This window comes from Notolabrus celidotus, chromosome 5 (genome assembly GCF_009762535.1).
Source record: "Notolabrus celidotus isolate fNotCel1 chromosome 5, fNotCel1.pri, whole genome shotgun sequence".
In the NCBI taxonomy this organism is placed as follows: domain Eukaryota; kingdom Metazoa; phylum Chordata; class Actinopteri; order Labriformes; family Labridae; genus Notolabrus; species Notolabrus celidotus.
Genome location: NC_048276.1, coordinates 6,442,540 through 6,451,537, shown reverse-complemented (window position 1 = coordinate 6,451,537; position 8,998 = coordinate 6,442,540).

Below are 8,998 nucleotides of genomic sequence, written 5' to 3'. Positions count from 1 at the left end.
AGGTGTTTCCAAACTTTGGACAGGTAGTGTATGTGATATACCTCTGTGGATGTTTTCTCTTGAAAACACTCATCCAGATGATGTTTCCGTTTTTTATTCCTCATATAGCTGACAAAAATACAGACAAGATTTGTTGCTTTTTCATGTCAAAATAAAAGCCTACATCTACATCATTCATCTTCAAATATCTAAGGAATCTAGAATGAAGTGTGCTCAGTCAAAGGCCACTGGCTCACTAAGCAGGCCATGTGTTTTCAATGTTAAGTAATCTGCATTTTGTTTTCCAATGAACTAAAAACCAAATGAGCTTTCCTCTGCTTTTCAGCTGACTCATTATTATCATTAATTGCAGTTTTAACCACACAGAAAAAGAAGAAACCTGCAAAGATATTTTGGGAGTCAGCTGGCCTTGTTCAAATGATCTGCCCTCCCTAAAGGAACAGCGTGTGCAAATATGTTAGTGGCTTTTTAAATCAATGGTAGGCACATGAAACAGCTCTTTCTACAGGCTGTTCAACTCTGAAATGCTCTCTGTAGGATGCTGGTCCAACAGCAAAACATACTACTTCTTTTAAAACCTACTTCTTTAAAAAGTTTGATGGAGTATAGGTTGCCTTAAAAGAGGGCAGTTTGATTGTGGGAACATGCCCAAGAAAGGGCCCCAAACACACTGACAAAATAAGTCTGATATGGTACACAATGTACAGAGAGTGGAAGACATGGGGGGGCTTCATTCCTGCCCCGAGGTCCTCAATCAGGTAAATCCAGACCCAATCATGATGCACCGCACACACAATCCTTTAAAATGCTCAGTTTCTCTACTTTCTGAAGGCTTCACTTAAAGTCTCTCCATCATCGTCCATTCTGGTCGCAGCCTTCATCCTACAATTATGACCTTACACAAAGCACCCTTTTGTCTTTCGAAGTGCTCTGCAGGGATTGTGACAAACATGTCTGTGCAGATAGCAGCATGTGATGAAGACTTCTTTTGTAACAGGGTCACTATATGGATTGAGTCTCTCTCCTCACACTATGTTCGACACCAGCAGTTCTACGGGTCATCAAGTGCTTCACAGTCATGTTTGAACAAGTAAAAAGGTAAACAAAGAAAAGTGACAGTACTACTAATACAAATCTCTCCAGTAAATAATCAGGAACAATCAGCTGAAAGACAGAAGCTCGAGAAAAGGTCAGACAAGAGAAGATCTTAAGATTGAAGGGAAAACTCTGCAGCACGTCATATCAAGGTTTCAATTTTATAAAGGCACAAAATGTAATGTTTCCATTAGATTTAAAATACACAGAAATACTTGAGGTTAATTAAATCCTTGTGTAGGTAGGGAGTTGTGTTATTATTTAACTGCAAGTCCCTTATTGTTCATAGGGGGAAATTAATGATACTGTGACTTATTGAACCAAGGATGCCCAAAATATGGGGTTTTGCAGCATCGGCATAACGTGCATTTTCTACACAGGGGTCCAAGCCCCTTTAATAAGCCCCCTGAACATTAACACTGAACCAGCAAAGACTTTGATGCCCCCAAATGTAAAAGGTGATTATGAACACATGAAGTTAAGACAGACATTTATAATCAATAAAGTTATGGACAGTGGGTCAGTGTCTATTAAATGTTTAAATTTATATTTTTACGAGTGACGTTTGCAGGCCGGTACCCTTCATCAGACATGAACAGCCCTTGTTGTGATATGTTTCCTTAAAGCTTTACAAAGATAAGTAGAAGACTAAACATCGCTGCAGAGCAACTGACAGTAAACCAAAGTATCTTGAAGACCAAGGGAAACTCCTTAACAGAAACACAGAGGCTACTAGGGACGCCTTAAAAGAGAACTAAAGGTAAAGACTTGCCCAACTTCAAGAGAACTGTCTTCTTATATGGACAAGAGAGAGAGGGGGCAAATTGCTAGAGATGTTTTGTGATGCTGAAGCAACAAACACAATGCAGAGAACATGCAAGAGATCATCTCACTAACTCTGAAGGTGAGCTAATGAGTCAGCAGAGAGCACCAGAGTCAGAGTTTATATAAACTTCCTACACCTGCTGCAAATCAGAAGCAATCAGGCACACACACCTGACTCTGCTCTGGGATGATTCATTCACTAAACTCTGTGGCTGTTTTCGAAACCGCCTGACACATACTACCAACATATGTAGTTTGCAGTACCAACATACTGTGTGTTGCATACTGTGTTTGGAGGTAGTTTGTAGTATGACTGTTCTATTGGATCTGTTCTGCAGGATACTGGGTCAGACGCCACTGGATTTTTGGTTTTGGAAAGTGGAAGTAAACAACGACCAAGCTGACAGAGAAACTGCTTCTTTAGCATCACTTATGATTTAAAAAGTTAAGTAGAGGTTTATATGGAATTTAAAGGTGACATATCATGCTTTTTTCATCAATATATATTGGTCTAAGAGGTCCCCAAAACATGTCTTTAAAGTTTATGCTCAAAAAAACACTTTGAAATCAGATTTTGGCCTGCCTGAAAAGCCCTCTTCTTCAGTCCTCCTCAGAACACTCTGTTTTCCCTCTGACCACGCCCCCTCAGGAAGTGGATGTGCATCGGCTGTCCAGCACGTTGATCTAATGTTTACATGTTGGCAGAATATACACGGCTGCTCAGAGATCACGTTACTTCAACCCTCTGAATCTGATCCTGACGGAGAGGCGCCTGTAGCAGGACCTTTCTGAAGGATTGGTCACAGATTTAGTGTTTCTTGTTGTTTTATTTATCAGCATGTCGACGTGTGTCTTGGTACACAGCTACGAACATGTAGCTATGTGGCTATGCTAACTAGCACTAGCACTTATCCATGATAAATAAAAATCATCCACTAGATCTTCAAATCTGCAGGCCTGGGGAGTAAAACCGACCTCTACCAGAAAGGCAGCAGGACCTTTCTGAAGGATTGGTCACAGATTTAGTGTTTCTTGTTGTTTTATTTGTCAGTATGTAGACGTGTGTCTTGGTACACAGCTACAGCTACGACATGTAGCTATGTGGCTATGCTAACTAGCGCTAGCACTTATCCATGATAAATAAAAATCATCCACTAGATCTTCAAATCTGCAGACGTGGGGAGTAAAACCGACCTTTGTGTTTATTAAGACAGCCTACAACTAGCATGCCTCCCTCCTAAGCTCCTTGTTAGCACACATTTATGCAGGTAATGAAAAACGGAGGAGGGATTCAGTATTATTTTATACAGCCTATGGGCTGAACAAGCTCCGAGCTCTGACTCCGTGACAGACCGGATATTGTTGTGACGTAACAAAAACACGGAAGTCTGAAACGGCTCGTTTCACACACATTTACAGAAAGGTGGAGAAATCAAAACAGGGGCAGAATGGATTTTTATCATTCTCGGGGGGTTTGTAGACATGCCAGGGACACATATTTCAGGTAGAGAACCATTAAAAAGTCCACTTTGCATGATATGTCACCTTTAATGATTTTCACAGCACCTAAAAACTGAGGATTAGGGCATACTGAGGAATTTTCCTGAATCAGTACGACATCCGGGGAGTTTTGACATACTGAAGATTTCGCTCTTGTTTACATCCTACATAAAGAATTTTGGCCAAATCAGTACGTACTGCTAGTATAGTAGGCGGTTTCAAAAACAGCCAATGAGTGGCCAAAATGAGTGCCCCTAACAGGCCCTGTCCAGCACCAGGTACTTCAGGTTCTGGATGTGCATGCAACCTCCATCCTCGATCTCATTTTAAATTGCTGCTATTCAAAATGTAGTTAATAAATGTGTTTTGAGTTAATATAGTTCTGATGGTAAAAAGTCCAGAACGCTGGATTTCTTAAAAGCTCACACAGTCATTTACATTGAGCTGTAAATGAATGTGTGAGTATCAAGGAGTGACACTTGTTGATATAATTTATGCATATATTTAATCAACACCACAGCAGGTGATGCATAGTAGGATAATGCTAAAACAAAAAAAGCAGTGAGACATTTTTGTTTTGCATATTTTTACAGTTTTTAGGGGCAGCAAAATTACACTTAGCATGATAGCCATGTTTCCTGTAACGTTTCGTTTACAGCTCTGTATATGTAATAGTAAAAGTCAGTAAAAATACAGATAATAGTTAAATTACAGGTTTCCTGTTCATGTCGAACTTTAAAATTAATGTGACAGCCCTGCCTCCAAGTGAACATAACCTGACCTGATATAATGACAGCCTGACAGGTGGATTTACGGGACTTGTTTAGGACGTCTGTCAGGATCAGGTTGTTAAGGTCTGTTACTCACTGTGTAGGATTTATTTTATTTAATCACCAGCTGCATGTGCATTACCTTACACAGAAAACTTTAAAATGTGGTGTTTATTGCGATTCTGTCTGTTCTGCTCTCTCAGCGGACGTCATGAATCATTCGCTTGGAAGAACAAGACGTGCTGAGTGAGTTACAAACCTGCTTTATATCTGTCACAGTGAACGCTCAATGGTCTGACATGCTAAGCTTTTCTCATTTCTACTAAATCACATGTCAACAGTAATATATATTTAACATATAGTTTTAAATAAGACAGCTTTGTTCATCATATTAACACTTTAACACGTGCCGTTGAATAGCAATCATGTCTCTGTAAGACCCAACCCTGAGGCACAATGTCAACAGGTTTATAGCAGAGCTGATGATAGTCCTGTCAAGTTGTTTATGATTGATTGACAGCTTCTTAAAAGGGAGTTGGGATGTTGACTGTGACATACAAAGGTTTACAAAACTGGGTTCAAAATGACAAAGAGGACTCAAACAAAGACTTCACACTTCAATGGCCATATAGATATGTTTATGTCACAGAAATAAAACATACTAATCAAAATAACTTTGATTGATCATGTTTGGCTTGGACCAGCTTTTGTTATGCTGCTATAGGCTTAGACTGCCGGGGGAACTGGCGCACTGACACACTGGGATCCTAGCTCACCCACTTCCCCCCAACCCCTTCATCACTTACATGAACTCTACCTGTCCCATTAAAGTTACTAACCATAGACCTTTCTGGAGTCCCTGAGCTCCATTGTCTCGTGGATTCCTCTGAGCTGCCGTAGACGTCCTCCTGCTGCAGACGATCTGGACTCCAGCTGATACGGACGTGCTGGACTTCAGCGGCAACAGCTTCTACTACTCGTCTCATCACTATCACCTCTCTCTCTTACTCCTCTCTATCTGTCTTTCCAGACCCAACTCGGTCGAGGCATGATGGCTGTCTAACATGAATCTGGTTCTGCCTGAGGTTTCTGCCTGTTAAAAGGAAGTTTTTCCTCACCACTGTAACTAGCTAAATACTGCGATGTGCAATGCTCATGATGGATTAAGGTGAGGTCAGACTGAGTCTTACCCTGTCTTGAAGTTGGGTCTCTGTTCATAATTTGACATAGAGCGGTCTAGACCTCCTATGTTTGTAAAAGCGTCTTGAGATAACGTTTGTTGTGATTTGGCGCTATACAAATAAAGATTGATTGATTGATTGATTGATGTTTGGGAGTGTTTCTTGATTTTAATGTGGTCGCAACAATTCAGTGCATATTTAAATACACTTTCACCTGCAGGAGACTTGTTACGATTCCACATTTGGAGGGAACTGATGTAGCCTATATTTTCTGTGTTGTTGAGTCATCAAGTCAAGTCCATTTTACAAATCTTCAAAAGTTCACGAGAGAAAAGCTGATCTATGAGAACTTCTGTGGGTTTTTTTTTAAATCAGAAAGCAGCAAACTTAAAGAAGCATCCAGCCCAAGTGTTCATTGTCATGTGTCTGCAGACCCGGAGGCTGCAGATTCAAGACCGTAAATCTGGCACTGAAATTCCAAGACCCTTGTTGTCTGCGATGGCACCACTTATTGGATCACAGAGGACCGCATTTTTGTGTCTTGATGGATGACAAAGGAAGAGTTAACCCGTAACCTAACTCCAACCCTTGACGTCGTACCAATGCAAGGGTCATAGAGCTGCAAAACCAGACTAGCATTCCTTTAACTGCTCTTTAAGAGTCCACTTTGGCCATATAAACCTATTTACTGTATACACGAGGTTACAAACTGGAGGTCTAAACATTTACTTGAGATGTATTCCAAAAAACTGAACATCTTTTTAATCAACAAATTCTGCCACCTGCTGGATTCCTCATAGATCACATCAAGCTTGCTGCAAGGAACCTGGGCTATATTGACCATGTGGTTTGATAGCAATCCTAATTTTGAACATCACATCACAAAACTTGTTCAGTCATGTTTTTATCATCTTAAAAGTATTTTAAAAATTCCAGCTTTTTAACTTTTAAAGACACAAAGAAAAAACTCTGCAATCCTCAGACACAGATCTGCTATCTGTTCTCAGAAACAATGGGGGACAAGGCATTCTCAGGCCAGACCCAGCAGCTGTGGAATGATCTGCCTGAGGAAATACTGTCAGCTGATTCTGTGCTCTCATTAGTCATACTTTTATCTGAGAACCTTTCCTGATTCAGAGCTGTCTTTCACTTTATCCTCTTTTTATGTTTTCTTTTAATAGTAAAGGTTTTATGCACCAAGCTTGTCACTTGTCTCTTTGATGCACAACTCTAGTGGTTGGATTTGTTTGTAACTCAATCATTCAAAGTACTTGAAGACTCAAAGTTAAACATTACTAGAAGTCTTGCTGCATTGAGTGACAGGTCCATGCCGCTGGCCATGTGGCTGTGCGTTACGTCGGTTTATTGCACTCCACGAGGTTGACCTCTCAGCAGTGTTTGTGTTGTTGGTGCTTTTGTATGTTTCTTCTTCCAGTACGACTCGCTGTACCTTTCATTGAATAAAGATATGATTCAGGAAGTCTTTGCTGTAGCTTTTTCATTAAGAGAATGAAGCTTTGCGTTAGCTCATGCAGGACACGGAAGTCATACACTGGTAAAACTTGCCTCCTCCTGTTTAGTTGAAATGTCTGTTTTACCTTTTTGGGGTTTTTGCAATGCAATCCCTGGAAAGCCAAAGCAGTCTGCTTGGCTAACCCATGGAGTGCTAAAGCAGAGCCTATAGCACCAAGCATAACTGTATTTCCATAAGGCAATAAATGGTTAAATCTATGATGAGTGTTCCTGACTGAAGTGATTTTATTATGTAATTGTCATCAATAATCAACAGCTATCAATGGGTGTCCTCAAGTTACCAAGCTTGTTGGTCCATTCAGTGATTTTCATACATTGGTTTTGGGGCCAAGGTTTGAGACCCAACAGGAACAGTCCATCACAGAACTTACACTTTGCATCAGACACATAGCTCAATGTAAATAAGTTCCTATTGCCGACTTTAAACAATGCATCCTGTCGCTCACTTGAAACCTGAAAGGATCAACTTACAGCTGTTCTTCCTAAACCCAATGGTGTCATGAGTTGATCTTTAGTTCTGTTTTTCCTGGTGTTTTTACTTTGTGTCCTCCCTGTCTCTCAGTTTAGTTTTACTTCCTCCTATTGTGTGTTTCCCTCCTTTTGGATTAACCTGATTAGTTTCACATGTGTCATGTGTCCACACCTGTGTTGATTAGTTTCTCTGTTTCCCCTGCCCTGTGTTGGATCATTGTTCGTCTTACTTGTCTTTTCTGTGAGTCTTCTTATGGATTTAGTTTCTTGGACATTTCAGTAAGTTTGTTGGTAACTTTTGTTCTTCAGTAATTAAATCTTTATTCTTCTGAACATGGGTCCTCCTCTGTTTTTCCCCATTGTGACAGAATGATCCAACCCAGGACAAGGGAAACAGAGGCTGTTTTTGATACATACTACTTACTAATGTAGTAGTCAGTAGGTACTGCCTACTACATACTGTGTTTGAATTTAGTATGTAGTATGACTGTTCTGTTCGATCTGTGTTGCAGTACACTGGGTCAGACGTCACTGGATTTCCGGTTTCAGAAGGCGGAAGTAAACAACGGCGAAGCTGATAGAGAAACTGCTTATTTAGCATCACTTATGATTTAAAAAGTTGACAAGTGGTTTGTATGTAATTTGATAACTTTCATAGCACCCAAAAACAGATTTCCTCCCGTCAAGAAGGAAGGAAAAAGAAAAAGCGTAACAAGCGCTGTGCATTGTGGGAAACAGTACGCGAGGCAGACTGGTCCAATGCATGCTGAGAAATTTTCCCGAATCAGTAGACATCTGGGGAGTTTTGGCACACTGCAGATTTTGCTCTTTTTCACATACTGCTTACTGCATACTGAATTTTGGCCAAATCAGTACATACTGCTAGTATAAAAGGCGGTTTCAAAACTGACAGAGGCTGTTTCCGAAACGGCCTGCTACATACTACTTACTAATGTAGTAGGCAGTAGGTATTGCCTACTACATACTGCGTTTGAATTTAGTATGTAGTATGACTGTTCTGTCCGATCTGTCATGCAGCATGCTGAGCCAGACTTCGCTGGATTTCCGGTTTCGGAAAGCGGAAGTAAACAACGGCGAAGCCGATAAATAAAATGCTTATTTAGCATCCATTTATGATTTAAAAAGTTAGGAAGTGGTTTATATGTAATTTGATAACTTTCACAGCACCCAAAAACGGATTTCCTCCCGTCAAAAAATGAGGAAAAAGAAAAAGCTGAACGAGCGCTGTGCATTATGGGAAACAGTACGCGAGGCAGACTGGTCCGATGCACACTGAGATATTTTCCCGTATCAGTAGACATCCGGGGAGTTTTGGCTTACTGCAGATTTTGCTGTTGTTCACATACTACTTACTACATACTGAATTTTGGACATATCAGTACGTACTGCTAGTATAGTAGGCGATTTCGGAAACAGCCAGAGAAACTAGATACACAGAGTAATCACCACAGATGTGAACCCAGGACACAGGTGAAACTAATGAAGTTAATCAAAAAGGAGGGAAACACACAAGAGCAGGAAGTAAAACTATACTGGAAACACAGGGATCAAGAACTACAAAATAAAACAAACACAAAACAACTCAACTCAGCTTTATTTTTA